Here is a 22,664-nt window from a genome sequence, read left to right as displayed (position 1 = left end):
TGCTGAAGGCTTGAACTTTTACATAGTTTCTTTCATGTTTCCTAATACACGTGCAGAAAGATTTCTTTAAAGTAAATAGTACTCTCAGAATATGTTTTAATGTGGTTGTTGCACACAAAACACAAAGACAAATGCAATTATGTCAAGAATTTGATTGCATAGCATAACTTATATTCCCACTTCCTCACCTTTAACCCTTCTAAGTGGACAATGGGGTTTTCTTTCTTGTTAGATAAATTATTGTCTGTGGGAACACTTCCTTAAATCTCTGGACAATTATATTCGATTACCTGTAATGTTATATTTTCAAACTATGAAAGAATATTGTGGCTTCCTATTTTTTATGCCATCATTCTTTAATGAAATCCAAAGTTAACAGTAACAGAGTTTAAATAAATTGCAGATTTTCAAAATATGGGATTAAGTTCCATTTAAACATTTATTTTCCTGCCTTGCAAATGCAAATGCATTGTGTTTGTTGAAGTAATGAGCGTTAAATTAAAAATCTCAGCACACCCTCTAGGGAATTCAACTCTTCACAAACCTCAATTCAAGTAAAAGCCTGAGTGGATATATAGGTATTCAGTATGACAGGAGGGACAAGAATCCATGGTTTGCTGCAATTTCAAACTTCCTATCTTACCATCTGTCTTCAACCAAAGATGTACTCACACACTGACCATCTGCAGAAAGCCCCAGTTAATATGATTTACCAGTGCAAATAAAAGAGGGAAGCAACACATGATATTACCAGACTGAAGCTGAACAATCGGGAGTAAACAAGGGTTAACAGAAGGTCCTAAATCAACTTTAATGGCCAAGAGGTTTTTCAGGATATGTACCCAGCCATCCCCGTGAGTGCTGTTCTCATATGGATCACTGAGACTGCCAGCCCAGCATGGATCCAATCGACTCCTGGTTAGACAGTGCAGAATTCACAGGAATTTTATTACTTTCATGGAACTGTATATCCTGTAGAGTAAGACACAAATTAGGGAGAGGTCATATAGTGTTTGATTGCTAGGAACGGCTGTGGAAAGTGATTTTGAAGGAATGTAGTATTTTTTGTGAAAGAAAGGTTAAGGCACAGGGAATTTAATAATATTTTCTGAAGTGGTAAATCATACAAATAGACTATAAAATTATTATATGTACAGGAATACATTATAATTATATATATTTACACCATCAGCAAAGAATTTGTGATCAATGAATTGGCTCTGTTTTCCTTTCCACAATAATTGATAAAGAATAAGTGATGGCAAAGAGGATCTCACAATCAGTTCAAGCAATTGCAAGCTAAATTTTATAAATACAATTTATGCTGCAAATTCTTTCCCAAGCTACTCATAGGATTAATAGTACCTTACAAAGTATTTACCACAGGTACACAGAAACACCATAGACTGAACTTCTCAGCTTCAACTAAAATTTGCACTTTGATAAGTGAATAACACCATAAACCTATATGTTTTATTTATTATTATTGTTATTGTCTAAACAACTATAAATTGTTGCTTTGGAATATGTTGTGCTATGTAACCAACTTCCTGTGGGGATAATATTTATGTGTGCATAAGGTGGTATTTATTTGTGTGTAGAAAGTGATTTCACAAAAAATGCCGTATAAGATGAGCTGGTATTCATCTGTTCTAGTAAGTTTCCATTGATAAGGGTAACAGCAACAGCAACCTGAGCTTGGACAACTAATTTGTGTGGTCGTTGTAGCCTGCAAAAGGGCTGAGACCTGCAAATCAAGGATTGATATTTAAAGTCTTCTCTTTGTCCCCAGGAGAGCTGTAGCTGTACTCGAGATCTGGAGGTCCTGCCCTCAGTTATCTTGCCTGAGAAATTATCCTTGGATTGTCTTGAACCATTGATTCCACTAATGTATGGGCAGTAGACATTATCTACTGCCAGATTTAAGATTTAACTGAACAGTTACAATCAAGTATGAGTCTTGCAAATGACCATACAACATTCTTTACGAGCAGCTAATATTTCTGTTGAGCAGGAAATGTACATCATTCTTCTCAAACAGAGATGCTCATAACTTTACCTCTTCTTCTAAAGCAGATGTATTCAAGTTTCAGATTGGTAATAAAATGCTGGATTAAAAATAGTATGCCTAGAAGATCTGTTTCCCCTTAGCAGCTTTTTTAAAATCTAGTATTGGCTGTATTAATCTGCACAAAAGATTTAAAAACAGCCTACTGCAGGCTCTGCTTTTGTGTGCTTGGCAGAATGAATTATGAATGATTGCATCATTTACATTCTAAGTTTAGTTTTCAAGTATGGTTGATTTTGCTTAAATGAGAATCCTGTAGCTATTTAGTAATTAGGACTGATAGTTCTATGAAATTCTTAATTGGTCCCCAAACAGGTGTTTCCTTTCTTCTCGAAAAAAAATAGGTATATTTTTGCCCTGCTGCATGTAAGCTCATGGAAATTTTCTGAATATAAAAGCATACAATCTTTATAAGAAATTTTTATTATAAAATAAAAATTATCCTTTGGTTTATGTACCTACTTTGATAATGCATTGAATTTAGAGTTCAGTCAGGCATCATTTTAAAACAATGCTCTGCACCTTGACCACGAACACAGTCACCAACAACTGCAATTGCTCACTACAGGTGGTCTGACAATATTTTATGGCAGTCTCTATAATGAGTGTTCTAAATAATAATTATGGACAAGTTAGATATATAGTGCTGTTTTTCAATATAGATGGTATCTACTAAATATAGAGAGAAGGCTTTGGATGTCTTGAAATAAACCTGTTACTGCCTATAAAAATCAGGTATCGTTTACATTGACTGAGTGTCAGGGACGACCCAATACTTGAAGGGGTTGCTCCTTTGAAGTTCCTGTGAATTGTCTTAGCTGTATTATCTCAGCTCTTTGTCTCTACTTTGAAAATGGCAGCAGCTGGCAATCATTTATCATATTTGATTGTTCTCCAATGATTTGAGCTCCGACAAGTTACCTTATCATCAGTGCAGGCAATTTTTATGTAAAGTACTAGTATTGACTACAAGAGATCTGATGGCAGTTTTAAAACATTTGTGCATTAACAGCCTGCTCACTGCATTTAAGCATCCTGTCTCTTAGATGCTGTGATGAATGTGACACTGCTACTATATGTTCTAAGTACCCACTTTTGATGGTGTCAACATCTATTCTTCAAAATGGTAATTGCCTAGTGCTAACTATCTTCAACTTATGACCACCTTGGGAAAAATACTCCTTTAGAATTGCACAAGTGTTTGGTTAGAAATACATAATTAAACGGTTACCTTGTTGGAATTAATTTAGGGTGGAATCACAGAATCATAGAATTGTTTATGTTGGAAAAGACCTCTGAGATTACTGAGTCCATCCATTAACTCAGCACTGCCAAGTTCACATCTGAACCATGTCCCTAAGTGCCACATATACATGACATTTTTACACCTTCAGGGACAGTAACTCCACCACTTGCCTGGACAGCCTGTTCAAATGCTTGACAACCCTTTCAGTGAAGAATCTTCTCCCTGATGTGCCATCTGAACCTCTCCTGGTGCAACTTCAGGTCGTTTCCTCTCATCCTATCACTTGCTCCTTGGGGAAAGAGGCGGACCCCACCTCTCAGGTGGCTGTAGGGAGTGAAAAATCTCCCCTGAGCCTCCTGGGCTGAGCCCCCCCAGCTCCCTGAGCTGCTCCTCATTCACTGCAGCGAACTCTGAGACATGGAAACTCACAGAGGGAGAGAGAGTAGGGGGTGAACTCAGAGAATTACCCACTGGAGCTAAAAAAGTGAAAAACCACAGGGCCTTTTATCTGCAAGAAAGAGAAAGAATTGATGAAATCTAGTCACTTAACATGAAGCAAATTCATCTTTGTAAAGTGGTTTTTTGAAGAGGTCTGAGGTTCAGACCTGGTCAGCACAATACTGCACCACCTCAGAATTTAAACGAACAAGACCATTTGGCATAACTGTTAGATTCTGTTTTATTATTGACAATCTTTTTAATTGGAGAGTAACAGTTTCAGAAAAACATGTAGGAAGCAGTTACTTTCCATTTAAAAAACAACTTTCTGTCCTAAAAATGACAGTTCATTTTCCACTTGTTTTATTTGAAATTTGAGTACTTTAGATTAAAAAATAGATTTAAAAATCAAATTTTGCTACAGATAATTTTGATCTGTTGAAGCCAATTTAACAGTCACATATGGCCTTCTCTAAAATCCTTCATAGTCCCCAGAGAGGCTCCAGAGATGATTAAATTCCATCTATCTGTGCTCAGCCTTGAATACCACACTGCTTTTCTCCCATATTTTTTTTCTGTGCTTGTGACTGATTGTTAACTAAATTGTTGATACCTTCTCGATCAAGGCAGAATGGTGTTTGAAGCACAAATATCTTACAGCTCTTAATATGACAAATACTTTGCTGAAACAGTATAGAAAGAGTTTGCAATATCTCGATGGAGCAGAAGGTAGCAACATTTTTTAAACGTGATTTGTGCATTGTTGAGAGATCGAGAGTGAAAGAGTGAAGAGTGAAAAATCCAGATTTCAAAATTTATCAACATACCTTTAAACCTTCTACAACAGATCCCACTGACTTTGCAGAGCTGGAGATGGAGTGCACTCTCTCAGTCTCTACAGACCAACATATGTCAAACTCCAAATCCTCTGGGAGAAACACGTGCATAAATGCTGGAAGCAATACTGCCCAACCCATGGTACCAACACTAAAGTCGTAAGATTTGAGAGGAGTTGACCTGAGAGGGCGTGCTCAGCACTACAAAGGAGCTGTCACTCCAAAACTGAGTGTGAAGGATTTGCAGGATTTCTTGGGTTTAGTATAGTGTGACACTATACACCCCCTCCACTTCCAAATCATGAAAATACTATTATTAAACACACACAAAGTCTTAATGGGTTACTGAAGATTTTGGTCAAGATTTCAGTATGTGGTTCTATCAGGATTTATTATGTAAATGAGTGTATACAAGCAAAATTAATTAGATGTTTCATGCATTTTATAAGAAACAAGAAACTGCTTTTTCATTTACAAAAGAAAACAGGTGGTGGCTGGCTTACAATACAAGTCTCTCCACATGTAATAGCAACAAAAGAACCTATATCATCCCAGACAGTCATTCTCTATTTCCTTAAAATATCTGTGAAAAGAAAACAATGTGCTAGGCAAGGCTGCAAGCAGAGGAATTGCCCACAAGATGTTTTACCAACTGAAGTAGGAAAAGCTTTTGAAAGGAAAGCAAAATACAGGAGACAAAAAACAATTAGATATGCAGCACACTGAATTCAGAAGTGCCAGCAGGTGATGTGCAGTTCTGCAGAGTTATGGAAAAACACGTTTGTCAGGTTTATTTATTTATTTATTTACTTCACAGGTTACTTTTTCCAAAGCAGAATTGCTTAGTAAAGCTTTTAAAAGCAACTGAGCCTTTCACTAATAGCTTTACGTACACCTAATGAAGAAACTGAAAATATGTTGGATAACAGAGATGAAGGGCACTCAAATTCAAAGAAAGTGCTCTCTTTTGTGATTGCAGCCTCTGTGCTCTCTCTGTAACCTGGGGCCAGGTGTCCAAACCGTTAGCAAGTGTGTAACATCCATCCTGCTGAAGCCAATGGTCTTTCCTCTACACCCCCCTCTTGCCACAGCTTCCCCAACAGCTCCTCTTATCCCTCCAACTTTCAAAACAGTGAAAGGAGAAGGCAGTATTTTGTATTTTTCATATAGATTGCTGGTGTCTCAAAGCCATGAGGAGAAATGCACTTGGAAATATTCATAGCAAGTAAACTGGGACACACTGAACCCCTGGCCCTTCACTGCTAGTCTCCTAGCATTCAATTGTCATTCTGACAAATTCTGTTCTCTGTCAAAATAATAATACAAATGATGCAGACATTATTAGGTAGATTTGATTAGCTGCGAGTGCCAGAGACTTCAAAGTTTTAGTAGAAGATTCTGCTTGCTTGAGTTCATCAAGAAATCAGCTATTTTGTCCTATGGATGTGGTCACTTCTAATGATTGTTCCCTTTGCCTTAAGAACTCCTTGCCAGTGTAAGTGAATGGGTCAGACAAGAGGCTTTTCTCCTCCTGCCATTTGCTGCAGTGTCCAAGTTACAGAGCTGTGCCTGCCTTGCTGATGGGTTTTCCAAGGGCTTTCTTGCACAGCCCCTTTTCCTGACACTGATCAGTCTGCGTTTGACAGCTCTGGGTGAGTGTCTGTGTCCTGGCATCTGATGTGCACACTCTGCCTCTACCAAGTGTGCTCTTCATCCTGATGGAGACAGGCTGCTGGCTGGTGATTTTGATTTCTCATCTCTTCATGTTGATTAAAGGTATATTTATCGAGAATCAGAATCTCTTCTAGACATTTAGTCTCTAGAGTGTCTGATTTTACATTTTGAGTAGCTCCAGCTCTCCAGCCATATGTTAGCACCAAGATTGCACTGGAGTTTAAAACTCTCACTCTTGTACTGCTGTATGACTTTCACTTTTTCATATTTTGCTACATTTCTATTTTCTGCTACAAACATATTTCCTATTTTTAAATATGATTCCTCTTGAATTCTTTGTTACTAGTATGACTGCTAAGGCATGTTTCCTTCCAATGTGACTATTTTTCCTGACATCTGAGCTTGAAGGATTTTGATTTGGCATCAGAGACTTTAAGTTGCTCAACTAACTTTTTTTGACTGATTTTGTGTGTCTTCCCTCACAAATTGACCTAAAGGTTTATAGTGGTTTAATGTCCACAACTTTCCTACCAACAGAGAAAAGAATCATCATCAGTCAGTCTCTCATAAAAGTTTGGGCCAAGAATTGCTCTGGGCAAGAGAAACATTGGATTTTCTTTAATCTGATGAAAATCTCAGGTGTAACAGAATTTAGGACTTGAAGATAAGCACTCAGGCTGGAGTCTGAGCACACACTGCAGAGAGCCCATGAAGAGACTGTTCAGGATATGCAGCTGGCTGGATGTGCTTCCTTTCTGAGCTTTCAGACCTCACTCCTAGCCAGCTGTCTCTTCTGGGAAGAAATGTCAAAACTGCTGAGAAACTGTTGAACCCTGCATACAACTGTGGACTCTGCTCACCTGAATTCAAGCCCTTTTTGGCATTCCCCCATTTGGGAGATAGGTGTACTGGCCAGGAAACACATTTAAACAACAAATCACCATATACATTAGCAGTGGAAATACTGCTAATATAATCCCGGGTTCCCAGGACTGATGAGCATCTCTTGTGCTCATCCCATGTATTTACACCTCACCAGCGTCATGCCAACATAGACAAGGGTCCCTTCTTCATGAGCAAACCTCATGTTTTAGTTTGGCTCCCTGATAGGCATTTTTTTCTGCCAGAAATCAATCTCCTCCAGCCACAGTCAAGTCTTTTGTTAGTCTGTCATGGGATTTTCCATTAACACAAAGCAAGTTCTGTAGGTTCACAGCCACAAGAAAAACAGCAAAATTTATAGTTTTGGTATTAACTTTTAACTCAGGTTTGCAGAGATGGTAATCATTAGTTACTCTTTTCCTTCAGATGCAGACATCTCACTAAGGTAACTGTACTCTGCACACAGTCAACATGCCCAAATTCTCACAGGATGACTCTGTATTTGCTGAAATATTTTCACAATACACAGCATGTCCTTCCTCAATTCATGTCTGGACAAGTCTGTAATGTGTCCTTATATCTGTCCTCAACAAATATAGGGACACATCAAACCTTTTTACTTTCCATTGTCTGCTCAGGGAGTCCTAGCACTGATCTTTACACCAGAGGATGCAGACTGGGGCTGGATCAGCCTCTGGCAGAAGGAGGCTCCTTGTCTGCTGTCCTGCTCATGTACAAAGTCACCCGGGGCACTGCATGACTTGCATGTTCCTGTGGCTTCAATTTCAGCTATAATTTCAATATAGGACTCCACAGAGTTGTACATTTTAAAAAATGATGGTGAAAACCCAGCCAAACATTACAAAACAGAAGGAAGGAAAAAAATGAGCTTGAACACTTGACTCGTAACTAATAGGATTCTTCACCCATTGTATTTAGAGTAATTATCTTTGAAATGCCTGGGGAATTGAAGGAAGATTTTTTCACCTGATATGACAGATGATGTGGTAGGTGCTATAATGCTTTTTCTATAAGCTCCACGTTTCTGAGGTCTCCCACGGATATTGTACCAATCATTCTTCAGTCTATTTAACCTTCATTAGTGCAGCCATGACCCCTCCAGAAACTAGAAGAGATGCAAGAAAATGGTTTAATCTTAATTTTATGAATTAATTTAGTTGTGGGATCTTTTATCAGACAAGAATACTTTTTTGTGAAGAGCAATGCTAGGCAGTGCTGGCACCATAAAAGAGTATTAAAAAAAAAACAACAACACGTGTTGTATTTTCAATTTTATTAGTGATTCTCTATGAATCAGTACTTTTTATTGGAAAATTAGTTTAAAAACTGTGAAAGGTTTTTGTTTTTTTAATAACTTGAAAAAGGAAGGTTTAGAACTTTATAGAAAGATCAGTGTCTCCTGCATTAATCAAAGTTAGTCAAAATGCAAATCTAGAATTCAGCTATGATTGCCATAGATTACCTCTGATGTATACAAACATAAATCAGAATGGAATCAGTTTATTATATATTATTCATTCTTTGTTCATACTTTTCAAGCATTTTTCAAGCTCTTCTTTATAAATCTTTGTAGATCCTTGGTAACTGTCAGCTCCTGACTGTAGTGTATCCCTTGGGCATCTAAATACTACAAATGATGTATAAATTTCTAGTAGGTAGAAGTCAGTACAACATTTTGTCTGGCTACATATATACATGTAGAAAGCTGTTCTGTATTCCAGATGTTGAAGCATATGGGGAAAAAAGACTTGGAGAATTGGAATCTTTTAATGTAATTTTTCTGTGACAAGCTCTCCAGCTGTCTACTTCACTGAGGTTTTTCTAGCTTTCTGAATTGTCATTCACAGACCTGTCTGCACCAGCAAAGCCAGTGCTGAACATGTTTCTGATACTGGATGAGAACAGGCTGGGAAATGAGCTGTGTGCTTGTGCTGCATCTTACCCTGCTGATGGGCAGCCTAAAAATGTAGGGAACTCTCATTCAGAGAACACAGCAAAGAGAGAATTGCCTGTGCTCTATTTTTGAAGTAATAACATTTGGAAATTTAAAGTCTTTCTTTGATTCATTAGCTTTTTCTGATGTTCTAGAAAATATAGGGTAAAAGGTTATTCTCAATAACCTAGCTTCATCAACATTAATTCAGATCTATACCTGATTTTCTGGTACTTATTATTATCCATAGTAATAATATTATTACCAATATTAATAATAATAGAACAATTTTATACACAGCAGGTTTCCTACAAGCATGACTGTCCATTTTATCAAGACAGCTAAAACTTTTCCTTAGAAAATTAAAAAGATTATGTTAGAACTTTTCTTTTGTGCTTCCCAGAGAAATTTGGTCTAGTTTTTCTCTTGAACATTTCTGTTCTGGACCCTCATATATTTCATGAGACTTTAGATGTCCTTGAGAGCCATGTTATCAAAACTGATACAGACAGCTTTCATAAGCTGAATCTTTTTAGAGAAGGTTTTTGAGATAGCTTGAGTTCTTCCATCTCTCTAATTTCCTCTTCATTACTGAATCCCTTCTTTTACTCTGCCTAGAGTTAGATTTTAGTTGAAAATGCTGTTTTGAAATACAGGCTGTCTTGCTATTTCTTTTGAATACAATACCACTGGGATTCGTATCTGAACAAAAGAACCCATGCCAAACTTGCTAAGACTCATGTGATAATGCCACCTTCCTCAGAATGAACAGAAAGCCAAGCCTTGATTCATTCACTGTAACCTTGCCTAGCAGATGATGCACAAAACTGGCTCCTCTCTTTGTCCTTCCAAACCAGACTGTTCTGGGCAGGTTCCTGTCTCCCTGTCTGAAATGAAGTCTTTCCTTGTGAATGGTGCCTGACTGACAGCCCTGAAAGCTCAATTTTTCTGTGCATAGACACCAAACTTTCAGTCCAAGTTTGCAATGTGAGATTTCCCTTAGGGACCCCTGCTCTGAGCCCACTCTGGGTCAGGAGCACTCTCCAGCCTGGACCAAGCACTGCTTCAGTTTGCAAATCACTATTTCCCTGATGAATCTGACTGCTGAAATGCAACTCCATTAATTTTTTATGATATGACAAGAGTATTCCAGAGTATGTTGAAACTACCAGTTTATTCACAGAGAGCTGAGGATGGCTTCTCTGTCATGCTTAAAGTCCTTGCAATCTAAGCCCAATCTTTGACATATTATTTCTATATGAGTAATCCCCTTGGAACACAAGAAACACAATTTACCTTTGTTCTAGGCAACCAGAAAACATATTTTTCACTATTTTGATGATTATGATACAGAATTGTATCTCAAATTAGGGCATTTATGCACCCACAGCAATTCTGATCTTATATGGGCTCATTTTCTAGTTTCCCCTCAAAGGCTGTTATACAGCCAGAAGCTCATTTTAGACCCCTGGTAGAACAGAGTTCATACAAGCAAGTGTCACATCCCTTTCAAAACTGGTGGTTTTCAGGTGTCTCTGTGTACACTAGATGCCCCAGGTTTAATTCATCTCTTTGGAGACCTACACAACCAGTCCTTACCTGACAGGTACCCTTCTTTTGCAAAGAGTAAAAATGAATGAAAAACAGACATCCAAATCTGACCTCAGTAGTGAGGCAAAGAAGAAAAGCTTTGCCAAAAGAAAAAAAAAAAAGAAAAAAAAAAGAAAAAAAAAAGAAAAAAATAAGAGGAGCTGAAAACAAGAGGAACTGTGCTAAAACTGCTAAAACTTCCCTTCACCAGGTCACAGCAAGAGGCATTATGAACTTTTATTGTGTCCTGTTAGCAATGAACTAAATGTGTGACTGTTTCCTACCTGCTCCTGCTGTCTCCCTGCTGGAAGGCATGGCCAGGATCCATGAGGGTCTGGCCAGTTCCTGTGGTACCTGTGGCCTGGATCACAGCCTCTGTCTGCAGACAATAAAAAATTGTATGCTAAAGTCGATTTACAGAGTTACCGAATCCCTAAGTAAAAATCTATACAACAGAAGTAGATCATTATTAAATATATTATTAAATATAATGAATGGCATTATCTGAAAAACTGCACAAGGAAGAATTTAAATCTCATTTTTCTGTATCCAGCTCTTCACTACCATTTTGGGAATAGTTAAAAGCTACAAGTCTCCTACTGCCTGTTGTCTTTTAATCCCCTTATTCCCAAGTCATTCACTATAGCATCAAAATACATAGACCTAACGCTGGGACTTTTCTGTCCTTGCAGTAAGAAATCCTAAAAGCAGGAGGCACACTTGTTGCTCACACATCGCCCTTAAGCTTTTTCCCAAGCCTGTTCCCCTATTCCTAAATGCACACCAGCTCTCTTCATCTTCCCACTGTTAAACTCAGCACAAGGTGGGACAGATGACTGCAAAATTCAACTATATTACAAAGCAAATATGCCTATTGCAGCCACAGAGAGAGAAAAAGCAATGTTAAAGCTATCAGTTTCCTTTATTCAGCCAGTTTTGGGTTAAGATGGGGTTTATGAACTGAGTGGCTCAAATTAGGCTCCTGAGACAATTCAAACAGCATGGAGAGTTTAAGGTGCTATGGGCATTCAGGGTTGTCTGAATGCCTTGAGTAGAGAACAATTACTGCAGAAAGCTATTAATTTTGTAGCATGCTTTGTGCTGAATTGTAGATTTCATTAAAAAAAATTGAGATAAAGAGCTTTCTTTTTTTTTGGGGTGCACAATGCAAGGCAAAGCAGCTCACCTGGGATGCCAGCATAACTGGGCTGTACTTTAAAACAACTGATTGCAACTGCTCCATATAAAGGCCTGCAAATCTATCTCCTCAAATTTACTTACTTGCTCTTCCTTCTCCTGCTGTAACCACCCCCCAGCATCCACATCCCTGCAAACAGAATATGGAGCAGAAAAAGTTGTACAATGAGACATTGCCCAGGACAGCAGGCTCGGTGCAGAGCTTTGCACTGATTGGCAAACAAGTCATTAAAGGCAAAGTGAGAAGAGAGCACTGTTCTTCCTCCATTGCATGCAGATGTAACAAACCAGTCTCAGGTAACTTCTCCCTTAAAACAAACCCAAAGCATAAAAGCAAGGAGTACAATATTTATCAATGCACATAGATGTGTTGGGATTGGAGGAAGCTGCAGTCATCAAAATTCTGTTATTCAGCAGGAATCGAGATGAGATCCAGGCTATGAGACATGGTGGTCAGAAAGGAGAAAATGGTACCAGATCCCTCAGAAGGTATTTGGGAAACAAGTACATTAAAGTGGTCCTGAAGGATTATTAGCCTAGGTGGGGAATATCAACTTTTAAAGAAACATGAACTTTTGAGGGAAAAATAGATACCTTGTGAGAAATGAAGCCATATTTTACTATGGTCCTTTCTCCAGTGCTGTTTTCACTCTGCCTACCCAATATTGTGCCTCCCTACAGCAATCCTGGTGACTGTGAAGTGTTGCTGCCTGGCATCACTTTAATTTAAAAATCAGTTGCATTTTAGTACCAAGAAAACAAAGAGCATCACCTTAGTTTCCTTTTTTTTCCCCCCGATATCTACAGAAATAATGGGATTATTATTATCTTTGAATACACTGCATTTTCCTAATTTTCCTAAATGTGAATATCTTCCAAATTAAAAAAAAAAAAAAAAAAAAAAAACAAAACCAAAAAACCAAACTTAATTCATAATGCATAAAGAATATTTTAATGGTCACTCCTGAGCATATTTTAATAAGCCAGTTTAGTCACTAGGCAGTATTATGATTATATTTCAGAGGCAATTACTAATTTACTGACCTTTTCTGTTATTAGAAAATCTTCAGATTTCTCATGATTTCCATTAATTTTTTCTATTAGCTTTACTCAAAAATATCTTCTGTAACTTACAAAGAGCACCCTATGTCTATATGACAAATTTCCTTGCGAATATTTAAGATTCCATATCCAATGGAATATGGAGGCTGGGTGAAGCATCATTGTGGCTCTGAATGATTTATTTTAAATTAAGAAGATGGGTTAAATAAGTGACTGTGTGGTTTCTGTTAGAAATAAATTAAAATAACTAAAATTAAAGGAACAACAAATGACAGTACATTTTTTCCTGAGTTGCAGAAACCTCATTCTTATTCCTAAGAGAAAAACAGGATACTGCAAAGTTTATTGGCTTGTTGAAGATTTTAAATTTATTTCATCTTATGATAGTCATAAAACACAACTCCAAAAGGAGTAAAAAGATAAATAGAGAGTTTGGATTTAAATCCTTCTCTGTTTTCTTTGTCTTTACGGTTTGACTTTAGAGCAACAGGCTTGGCAACTCCATCTCCCCTTGCTGATCTCAGAAAACATTTCTATCCAAACATATGAGCCAGACTCTGAGTTCTCAGACTCATTGTGGAGTTGAACTCAGACGTATTTGGTGAAATCAAGCACAAACACATGTTAAAACAACAATATAAAACTCAGAAAATATTTGATATTATTTACCTAGCTCTCTGTTCCAAATGGAAAAGAGAAAAATTATAAACTGATCCCTTCAGACTATTAGAAAAGTTATGAACTCTTGAGATCTCAGTATAGGTTGTTGTTAATGTTTTTAACTAGTACTCTACTCATTCTCATGCCCCAAGCAAGGAAAAATGATGCAGTTGGAATTAGAACAAAAATTCCCAAACATCTGTCGATCATAAAAAACGAAACAAAAAAAAAAGTCCCTTCAATCAGAATCATAAAGGGGCTTCCCACCCCTTTTGGAATTTCCTTTCATTCATAAATATCCATACTTCTTTTTTAAGGAAAAATAACCTATAGACATCCCAGGCAGAAGCAGCATAGTGTGCAAATCTACACTTCTACCTCTGTGTTCTTTGCCACGAGTTTAATCACTATTATTTTTTTACTGCCTGCTATAAATAGTGTATTAAATAATTAGCTAAGAAAAAGATCACTCTCTTTTTTTTCTTCCTTGCATGTTTTAAGCTCCTAATGAAAATCTAACAGAATGGAGAACAAGGTACTACAATTGCATGTTCATATCTTTTCTGTAACAGACATCCCATTCTTCTCTTGCATCCCACTATGAGCAGTTCATCTGAGCATAAAGGAATGGCATACATTTCTCTGTTTGTCAAAGGAGCTCCATTTACATTTCCATGGTGACATACACAGCTCTGTTCTTTGTTACTCAGGAGTAAAATGTGCAGGATCTCTGCCACATACTAGAAATGCCAGTACATGCAATTTTAATTGCAAAAAGTCCTTCTCTCCTTTAATTCTATTATTTCGGTTTTGCTCACTTGCCAACTGTCTTGGCATTACTGACTGTTTCACAACACTCAACTTCTAACTGAGAGGGCAGGAAGCACAGCCTTTCCTAAGCATTTGGTACAGGTCCAAATCCTGCCATTCTCCCTTTTTACTAAATTCTTGTTCTCACACAATTCCCATTAACTGATGTGAGAATTTTGACCACACAAACACGGAGCCGGGTTGTTCAGTCCCAGCCCAGCATCTGTAAAGTGCAGAGCTCCAGTTCTCATCAATAGGTCTGTGTAAGTGAGCAGGAACCCCTGCACCTGAGCACAGCCTGCAGAATCAGCCTTCAGCACTTCAATCAGTGCCTTCCTCCAGAAAGAGAATTTTCCATCCTTTGACCTGACATGTTTGATTATGCACACCTACGGAGTGGAAATAGGAGAGACATTGCAAATACAGAATCTATTTCTGCTTCTCAAAAAGAAATCATCATATTTCTCCATTGGGGCAATAAGATCTATGGACAATAAAATGTTGTTGGCTTGACTTTTCATGCCTCCCTCCCTTATAGACTACAGAAAAATTCTTGGGCCAGATTCTCACCTGGTACAGCCAGCACATCCAAAAAATAATTCAGCCTATTCTTTTTCAAGTTCCATCATGATAATTCTTTCCAGTACAGCTTTTCTTCTTCCTTACAAGGCAAATGCAATAATCCCTTTCTCTAATAAGGCCCCATCACTTTTCTGTAGTTTCAGAGGAAGTAAAACCTGGCTCCTGTTGCCTGTCTCAAAAACCAAATCAATCATGTGCACATTTTAAAATTAGTTTTGAAGAAATGCCCCAGGGCAAAAGCAGAAAGAATGTAAAATACCATAAAATAAATATTTTAAAAGCTAAATAAGACAAATGGATTTTTCATTTTGACCTAAAAATAGAAAGCATTTTGAAGTTGTAAGACGTAAAAAGAATCACATTTCACAGCTGTGGAGACCAATGAATAAATGGGTAGGGTCCATTAAATACTGTCCATACATGTGGATGAGCTAAAAGCCTTTTAGAAGCTGAAAAATGTCTCTTGTTTAAGTCTTCAAAAGGCAGAACCAAGAGATGCAAACCCTTGTAAGCTGGGATCAAACTTTAAAGTCAAATCTTTTATTATAGCAGGTCAATTAGGTTCTTTTCAAACCAGGCTAATACAATAGAAAAAATTTTCATCTATGAAGCTATTTTCAGGACCTGATAAGGCTCTGCTCAAAGGTAACATCAAAGGCTGGATGTTGGAATATTCACAAATAAAAGAAACCCAGACACAATCAAATCAAGATTAAAGTTTCAGCAACTACTTGGAAAAAAAGTCATCTGCTTTAAAAAAACTGAAATACAGCAATGTTGTTTTAAAAAAAAAAAAAAGAAAAAAAGATAATTTCCACAGCCACTGCATAATTCTCATCCTCTCCCCACTGTCCCTGAAGAATCAATTCTTATCCCACAAGCTCTCTCAGGATGGGGTTCTGTCTCCCTTTTCAAGCTGTTTATATTTATTTTCCCCCAAATTATGTTAAACTTCTGGTCTCCTGGCTATGCTGCTGGAAGTGTCTATATTAGCCATAAATTATAAGCGTGTATATTAGCCAGTATGAAAAACAGTAAAATAAAGCCAGTATGAATATCCCAGGTAATGCAGATATGTCCTGGATTACAAAGTTACATTTTAAATGTACTGTAATCCTTCTCTCTGGGGCTCTGTGAGCAGTGTGGAGCAGGGATCAGTAACATTCTTAAAGCACAGTTTATTTAGCAATAGTACACAAGCACTTAGGGAGAAATACCATACAAGCACAAATAGGAGTTTATAATAATGGCTGCCTTTTCCTGGGTTTGTTTAAACCACCTGAGTCTACCCAAGAGGCAAAACCCATCAAAACGAATAGTCTTGAGGTTATCCTTTACTGTTTTGCAAGTAACTGTAAAGATGCAGTTATTTTGAACCATTCATTTTGTTGTTGCTTGCTTTTTTTCTGCAAAGGAAAGCATAAATTTTAGCAGATTACTACACACAAATGTATGAGGTTTAAAATGAGAGTGAGTTTTTTGTGCTCGTGACCTCGTAGGACATTTTTTTTAACAATTTCTATTTGCTAGAGCATTATTTAAATGCATTTCCATTCCTATTGGATAAGGAACGTGTTCCTTTCTTTTCAGACATCAAAGGTGTTGCCACTCCTGTCTGTTCAGTCTGTGCCTCCTGGTTCCTGCTTTTGCCTCTGGCTTAGTCTGTGATTCCTGTGTCCAACAGTTTATCAATGCTCAGAGCTGTTAAATCTCCACAGAAAGTGCCAGGTCCCAGAGCAGGCCCTCTCATACAAATCACAAACTGTGCTGAACAGCTTCATCCTTTCTGTGATATCTATGCCACCATTTCCACTGTCATCCAAAATGTGTTAACAAAGTTCTTCACCAGAGAATTTCAACTGTACGGTTCCTAAAAAGGATATGTCAATATTATGAAATTCCCTTTCTTCTTGCATCTGAAAAAGGCAAAAAAATTTTTGAACTTCCCATGAATTTAAGAAATTTATGAGAATGTTTTAGAGAAATGTCAAATTATTTTGTAGAAACAGTTCATCTCAATGAAACGAATGTTGTTTTTAAAGCTAAATATTTCTATTATGATTCCAATTACTGATAAAGCAAATAGACTACTCTGAAATGCTCCAATAAACTTAAATCCAATAAAATTTTGTAGTGATAAAACGCTGCATCACAATTTCCCTTTTTTCACCCAGCTTTAATCTTGATCAGGTGTAGTACTGTGCTAGAATTGAGAGATATCTGATGGATGTTCTCAATTATATCCAATACCTGTGGCTACTACAGGCCATACTGACAGTCAGGAATAATCTGAATTTAAAGATGCCTGGATGTAGGAAAGAAATGCATTGCACCTTCTGAAGCACTTACAGGATGGATGATTCTTCTTGTACTCTCTTATTGCAGGGGTCCTCAAGCGTCTGCTTAAATAGGAGTCATGCAAAGCCACTTTTATTTTGGATATTGCAAATATAAGCTCTCTATATGGACATGAATAGACTAAATATTGCAGTACCTTAGATTTTATGACTTGGCAAGGAGCTAAGTAGAGTGGAAAGCTGTAAAAATAAAAACTTTCAGCTCCGCTAAGCTGAAAACTGGTATCTAAGATATCAGAAATATAGCTGCTGGTTCACATAACTAAAAAACTCACCCTCCCAAAGGGTTCTTCCACCTCTCCCCACCCTGACTTGACTAAAGCTGATATGATGCCAAGAAAAGTGACTTAGGGATGTGTGTTATCAGTCTGCTGAAATGACTCAGCTCTCCATCTTTTAATCAAACCTCAATTTCTTCAATCTCTAATTTCTTCCAGAAAAGACTCTGAACAGCAGGTCACAGCCTCAGGCCCACTGAAGGTAGGATAGAAGTAATGACTGTAGGAAAAGCACTTCCGTAGGGATTTATCAAGGGTTGCAATTACTCTCATCATGTGAGACATGCCCGTTTGCAATGGTAGAAGGGTTCCTGAATATTCAGCCACTGCTGTGGCTGAAGGTTAAACCTGGTCAAGGATATTTGCTAGGTTATATTTTCACTAGAACAATTTCTGAAGTTTGGTGTGGAATGTGTGCCCTGGAAAACATGTCAGGAAAGACCCAAGTAGTAAAGAGGTGTGTGGCTGAGGCACCTGGATGAGACCCAGCCCAAGCCTCTGCTTTGGATTATGAAGAGTAGGGATAATATTCCAGGTAAGTACCCTAATCAGCCACATGGGACAGTTCCAATATTTTACTTTATAAATATTTATTAGTTCAGAGAAAGAAGGATGGACACAATAGGTGGTGGTTAAAGAAGAAGTAAGTCTGGGAATCAAATAAAACCCCTGGTCTCAGGCAGTATTTTTTTTCTCCAGTCAGAACTAAATGCAAACTGTGATCACCATAGCCAAAGAATGACCTGAACTGGAGCAAAACTAAAACCTGTATAGGTTTGACAGTGCAGGAAATATAGAGAATGGACATAACACCTGGTCTTGGTTGAGTCCCACATGCATTGTAGCACAGAGACAGCCAGACAGTCCAGTAAAGACAAAGCCAGGAGAGTTGGGTTCCCCATCTGCAAAGAGATGTGCCCTGGGAATGGCAGAGGCCAGCAGAGACTGGCCCTGAGAGGCCACACTGGCTGCTGCTGCTGCTGCTGCTGGAAATGAGGGCTGGGTGCTCTGTCCTGCTCTGCTCTGCAGACAACCTGGGATGTGACGAGTTGTAACACTGGATTACACTTTACTACTCTACCTGCTGAGCCACGTGGAATTTAATAAATATAAATAACCAGCCTAACAAGTTTTGAAAGTGCCCTATGTGGAAACTGGATTTTAAAAAGAAGAAAAGGGATTTGATTACTGAGTAATACAAGCTCTATATCATCTAGAAAGTTTTAAATAAGGAGAGAGGAAAAATATTTCAAGGCCATTTTTTGGTTATCAGAAAATTAGAAAATGTGAGGCCACCTACAGAAAACCTATAACAGCAGTTATCAGAACAGTTTATTGTGCACAACAATTTTAAATGAGTCTCTAACATTATTTAAGCCATAAAGGAAAGAGCTTCTAACATCAGATAGTTGACAGCAGTAGAAGTAATAAAAAGCAGAGTCAGAAGATCATTGCTGATATAAAAAAAGGTACTTTTCAAGACTGATTCTATAGCTTTTTGATTCTCTTTTTAAAATGAACATTTAAGATAGGCTAACTCCAGTTGTATAATGAATGTATCCTTCCAATTGAAAAGTCAATATTTAACAGCCATTATGTTCTGCTTTTTAGGACATGCTCCATTCAGATAATAGTGTTTTAAATCAAATTAACCCCAGAACTATATGGAAGAAACACTGAATATGTGTCATGAATCACAAGCACATATTTTACAACACTAGAGTTATAACAACACTCATGTCTGCAAAATTAAGATCGGTATATTTTCTCACTGGGTCTATCTTAAAAAGAGTGACATAAGTTCCTTTGCAATAACCCAGAAAAGCTTTGTTTTTTCCTATCTAGCAAATATTTAGAAGACTGTAATTTAATAGTTCCAGGCTACCTAATGCTTTGTTGGTATGACAGGGTTTACATTTGTTAGTTGATAATTTAGCAACTGTTTAATCTCACATTTCTCCCATCATCCCTTCTCAAATTATGGACAACAGTGGCTCCATATTTTTATTTTGCAAATTTAACCCCCTAATTGAAATTAACTATGATCTCAGTAATGATTATTAGGCCTTTAACAATACCATAGAGTCTAATTCTGCTGTTGCCCATGTGTAGCTTTTACACTGGATTTAGACCAACAGGACAAAACATTTTATTGCTGAGACAATGAAAGCATGTTAATTGAGATCTGCAATACCATATTGAGGAAGAAAATATTCTTATTCCTGTTTACACATGAGCAAACAGACATAGACAGACAAAGACATTCCTTGAGTTGGTCTCAGTTTTGTTCAAGCTGTTTAAAAATCAAAAAATTTATCATTAAGTTCTTCCAGACAACATATTCAGTATGGATATTTATTATTAATTTTATCCAATTATCCTGCAGCTCCCATTTTGCTTGTCGATATGCTGTATTAAAGTACAGACATATTTGATCAGCATATACCCATGCCAAATGTTTCTGGGATTTTTTTCTAAATAAAATTGTATCTTTAAAATCACTAGAAGATCCCTTTCCTTCTGTATTTAATGTTCTTTTTAATGGAAACATGGAGAGCTTTGACCTCACTGAAGAGGGGAGGAAAGAGACAAGGCAGTGGTAAGGTACACAACTGAAATTTTAGTCAATGCTTTCGAGGATAACAGCACAATACCCTGTGTCTGAAATAAGAGTTAGAAATATATCCTTGCTTGGTGGGCTGACCTTGGCTCTATGCCAGGTACCCACCAAGCCACTCTATCACTCCCCTCCTCAGCAGGACTAGGGGGAGAAAATAATATGGAAAAAAAACCCATTGTGAGTCAAGAAAAAGGCAGTTTAATAAAGCAAAAGCAAAGGTCATGTGTGGAAGCAAATGAAAACAAAAGATTTATTCTCTACTTCCCACCAGCAGGCAATGTCCAGCCACTTCCTTGGAAGCAAGGCTTCAGTATGTACTAAATCCAAGTGATCATGAACAGACTACAGAAATTAGAGGGTGTAAAAGAATATGAGACCATCTATCTGTAAGTATCTATCAGATAATTGTGCAAAGCATCAATTATTTTTCAAGATTGTGAAGCCTGGAAAGAGTATTTATGTCTTTTCTGCATGTCAGTGACACCACAGATGATGTATATGAATAATGTTACTGTGGTGTTTTGACCACAAATAGCATTCATCAGTTGCAATAATAATTTCTCAGAGAAATGGCATGAGATAAATATTAATAGAAGACAGAAAATCAAAATTTGATAAACCAGTCCAAATCCCAAGTGAGGAGGAAAAGACCACAGATACCTGAACCGTGAAAAAAAGAAGTTTGGTAAATGAGAGACATCAGGTAGAGTGATTGTTTGGCTGCCCACCACCAGCTACTCTGTGAGCTGGTGCAAAATGAGACAATCCATAAAATTTTACCCAGCCTGCACCAGATTTACACAGTTGAACTCTCACAAATTCAAGGCAATCTGATGAAGTAACCAGGCACATGAAGCCCTTCCAGGTGTATAGGTTTTTGCCCAAACAATTCCTGTTTTACAGTATATTTGTATTGCAAGAGTGAGAGCTGATTCCATCAAGCCAGGAGACAGTTCCTGCCTGCCAGCAGGTGAAGTAAATGGCACATCCATACTGCAGGTGTGAGATATGATTCCATTGGGAGACAATCCCCACCTGTCACCAGCTGATGTGTATGGCTCCCTCTGGACTTCCTCCAATAAATCTGTTGGTGCCCATGACATTGCCACACAATGGCTGCATTCTGGTTACTTTCCACTGCAGCTGAGCTTCCAAAATCCTGCAGAAAGCCAGATAACCTTTAAAGTAGCATTATCTGCACCAGACCCCCAGTGCCAACCTGAACTTACTTATGACACAGGGATAAATTAAACTCACTAGATTTAGAGAATTACTTCTGAGCTTTTCCAATGAGCAATCAGATGTGGGGACTAAGACTTACTGATAAAATCAAATATATGAAGTGGCTGCAAAAGCTATTTCACTACCACCTTCTCAACTGCCAGCGAAATAAAAGGAATGGTATAGATTGGATTAAGAATCACTGTGTTTAACCAGACTAGCCAAGCTTTCTTAATTCCAAAAGTAATTGCAGATATGTTCTAGCAAGCTGGGAACTGACCTTGAGTGCAAGGAATATGCAGCAGAGGTTGATAGCCTCAGGAATGGATACAGTGCACTGAAAACAAGGCAAATCACCAAAAACCAGCAAAATAGTCTAACCTTTTTTATTTACAGAAACACCAAGGAGTAAATCTTAACTTTGTGGGGGGAGGGGGAAAAAAGCAATAAATATCAATATAAGCACTGTGTGCTTGACAGTATATCGAACCAAATGAATTAAGGGAAAGGAAATTTGAGCAGGAATCCCATACTGCTGAGGGAAGGAGGAGACACAGAGGAGACAACCAGAGGGGAGAAAGAAGGGACTGAGAGGGGGCTTTGGCTGGCTCTGAGAGCTGTCTTCATGCAAGATCATTGATTCAAATGTACCCCTGAGTCCTGGGCAGCTGGTAAATACCAGAGGTCAAGCAAGGAAAGAGAGAGAAATCTTCAGTTTCACAATGAGGAAACAAACACGAAGGGAAAAAGAATAGTATATTACAGTCATGAAGATTAAGTAACTTACTCAATTTTAATGTATGGCCCATTCTGCAAAAAGGGAAATTAACATAATGTGATAAACTGAGGAAATTCAACAAATCATTAAACCTTTGTAAGAGTGGATGTTTCAAAGTATCGGAATAAATTTCAGAATCACCCATAATGAAAAGTATTAATGAGCGAAGAATCAAATCAGGAATCAGCTCAGGCCATTCAGTAACAAATCAAAACGAATAGCTGGATGTGATGAAAACCTAAAGGGCATGAGCTGAAAAGTATGCCAAAGGAATAACAGTTTAAAATCAAAAGGGTGAAAAAAGCAGTAGCCAAAGCAGTTCAGACAAACAGAGGAGGAGCGTTAAATTTGAGCAGACAGATCTCCACGGAGAGCATACATCACGAGGAGTGTCTCTTTCAGCTGGAACAT

At 37.7% G+C, this 22,664-nt stretch overlaps 1 long non-coding RNA gene across 3 annotated transcripts in view; it reads right to left on the bottom strand.

Annotated features, from left to right (window-relative positions):
• Positions 1-4,975: 4,975 nt before the first annotated feature.
• The window catches only part of LOC148222235 (uncharacterized), a 320,157-nt gene continuing 302,468 nt past the window's right edge, over positions 4,976-22,664 (bottom strand). For all 3 annotated transcript variants that reach the window (XR_015806503.1, XR_015806502.1, XR_015806501.1), the window contains 2 exons: positions 10,973-11,067; positions 4,976-8,270 (listed from right to left, as the gene is read on the bottom strand). This is a non-coding gene — a long non-coding RNA (uncharacterized LOC148222235). The remainder of the gene's footprint in view (positions 8,271-10,972; positions 11,068-22,664) is intronic.

This window comes from Sturnus vulgaris, chromosome 13, assembly GCF_052056855.1.
Source record: "Sturnus vulgaris isolate bStuVul1 chromosome 13, bStuVul1.hap1, whole genome shotgun sequence".
Taxonomy (NCBI): Eukaryota; Metazoa; Chordata; class Aves; order Passeriformes; family Sturnidae; genus Sturnus; species Sturnus vulgaris.
This window is presented reverse-complemented; position numbering and strand designations above follow the sequence as displayed.